General features: G+C 37.7%; 2 long non-coding RNA genes across 2 annotated transcripts in view; one reads left to right on the forward strand and one right to left on the reverse strand.

Moving 5' to 3' along the window:
- The window catches only part of LOC135113646 (uncharacterized), a 192,141-nt gene that overhangs the window by 134,176 nt on the left and 55,465 nt on the right, over nucleotides 1-2,500 (forward strand). The gene's annotated exons all lie outside the window — the stretch shown is intronic.
- The window catches only part of LOC135113647 (uncharacterized), a 102,114-nt gene that overhangs the window by 96,404 nt on the left and 3,210 nt on the right, over nucleotides 1-2,500 (reverse strand). The window contains exon 2 of the long non-coding RNA XR_010274924.1: nucleotides 1,157-2,152. This is a non-coding gene — a long non-coding RNA (uncharacterized LOC135113647). The remainder of the gene's footprint in view (nucleotides 1-1,156; nucleotides 2,153-2,500) is intronic.

Here is a 2,500-nt window from a genome sequence, read left to right on the forward strand (position 1 = left end):
TATTATTTTTACAATTCACAACTCTTTAAGTGTGAGAAAATTGTTCCTTTAATAACCTTTAACTTTTCAGATACGTTATTGTACTGCATTCTTTTTACCCTTGAACTATTAAGTACTGGTGCCATGACAAACACTTCATTTCAGTCACCGAACAATTACAGGATAAATATAAAACAACATGCGCTGAAGGCTTTGTCTACTCCATCACTCATTCCATTTTCAGTAGAGCCTTTCACACTTATACTCTGCTTGTGTTAGGATTTATTTTTCAGTAGAAGCAATAGTGTGCAATACTGTCTGACTTAATCTCTCGCTTAGAAAAGACCTAATCATATAATGATTTTGCTTTTGCATTGTCCTCTTTAGTAAATGTTATCTGAAATGGATCTTCTCTTCTTCCTTTTTTTATGTAACAGCTGTTACATAAAAAAAAAAAGAATATTCATCTGTTTTGTTCCGTCTCCATGCAAATAGTAATCAAAGAATCGTAGTAATGAAGATATTTTGAATACTGTTTATAGTTTTAGCACTTTTACTATATACAGCTTGCTAGTCAATTAAAATGTCTTCCAGATTGTGACGCAACCTTTCAGTAATTTATTCTCTTCATTACATTTTACAATACGTAGTGCGTGTAATTTCATTCCTTAATTTATGTGTATAGTTATTGTTAATTATGGACAAAGTCGTGTGAATCCCCTCATAACATTTCACTATCATTAACTTACTATTGGAAAATGAAGTTCAGAATTAGATCGTTCCTTGCAACCTTGTCTTTACGTGTGTGTGTGTGTGTGTGTGTGTGTGTGTGTGTGTGTGTGTGTGTGTTTATAAGTGCTGCACAATATGTCAGAATTCCATTGTTTGCATTCATTTATCACGCTCAGGAAAATCCGTCGTATTGTTAATGTTAATCCCAAGACAAATCCTGTAATTGGGACGCACGATATTGTCAGCGGCAGTGAAAGAAACAATTATTCAAGCTTTTTAAACCACCGGACTGGAGAGAGAGAGAGAGAGAGAGAGAGAGAGAGAGAGAGAGAGAGAGAGAGAGAGAGAGAGAGAGAGAGAGAGAGAGAGAGAGAGAGAGAGAGAGGGGGGAACACCGTGGAAAAGAGAAAGACAAGAATAACGAGCTGAATCTCCTGTGGCTTACCTTTATTAAGCGGAGAAGTGGAGAGGGCGGGATGCAACAGTAGCAGCAGCAGCAGAGAGAGTAACAGCAGTGAAGCAGTGAACGTAACAGTAGCAGTTCCCGGAGTCCTCATATTGCCTCGCCTACTGTAACTCTTTCACTGCCACTCACGGAAGGACAGTGTCAATAACTGGGGCTTGTAGGAGTAAGTAGGCAAGTTTTTTTTTTCAGGTTTCCGGTTTCTCAGTTCACTTTTAAGTTTTTTTTTTTTTCGAAGCTGGTGTAAGATTTTTTTTTCTTTTTCTCACTTAGCTTTCTTTATGGATAGGTTAAAAGTTCCTGTTTTTTTTTCGTCACTTGTAAGCCTTTTCTTGGACTGTTTTAAGATTCCTGTTTTTTTTTTTTTTTGTCACTTATAAGCTTAATTTTCTGGATTGGTTTAAGCTTCGTGGTTTTTTCTTCACTTATAAGTTGTTTTGTTTTCTGGACTGGCTTAATATTCGTGGTTATTTGTTGTTTTTTAATTTTTCTCAGAGACCCATCATCTCACTCACTTCTTTCTTGATTAAGTGCCACAGTGTAAGTAAGTAACATCCTAAGCACTTATGTAGTTGCTTATTCCCAGTTTTCTTCACACTTTTTCTGATATTATTGCTTGAATACCACAGCAAATCAAATGAAAAATAACCTAACTATATTTTTCAGCACTAACTCGGAAAAATGATTCAAATATATATATATTCACTACATTAACAATCTCTACGTAATAACAATATCAATTAATCTCGTCTATATTTATTCTCCTTTTTGTGTCCTCTTGGATGATGACTATAATGCACAAGTTTTCTGTTGGTTATCTGAGGTCACGCACCATGAAATTTTCCTATTGCACTGAGCTGTCACTCCTTCCCTCCTGGCGCCTCTCTCCCTCCGTGTCACCGCGCCATAGGTTAATTACAGTGGCAATTATTCACCTGTTCTTGATTCACATTGCAGTGTTATGTATATCCGGCTCACCTGCGTGGGAAAATGAGTAATTAAGCACACTTGTAAAACACACTCTCTCTCTCTCTCTCTCTCTCTCTCTCTCTCTCTCTCTCTCTCTCTCTCTCTCTCTCTCTCTCTCTCTCTCTCTCTCTCTCTCTCTCTCTCTCTCTCTCTCTCTCTCTCTCTCTCTCTCTCACACACACACACACACACACACACACACACACACACACACACACACACACACACACACACACACACACACACACACACACACACACACTCTAATTATTCTTTTTTTCCCTGCCTCCTCTAGGACGTATATAAATCCCTAGCCGCTCTAAGAAGAAAGAGTATTGACCGCATTCGCCCTTTAAA

Source organism: Scylla paramamosain, chromosome 26, assembly GCF_035594125.1.
Source record: "Scylla paramamosain isolate STU-SP2022 chromosome 26, ASM3559412v1, whole genome shotgun sequence".
NCBI classification, from domain to species: domain Eukaryota; kingdom Metazoa; phylum Arthropoda; class Malacostraca; order Decapoda; family Portunidae; genus Scylla; species Scylla paramamosain.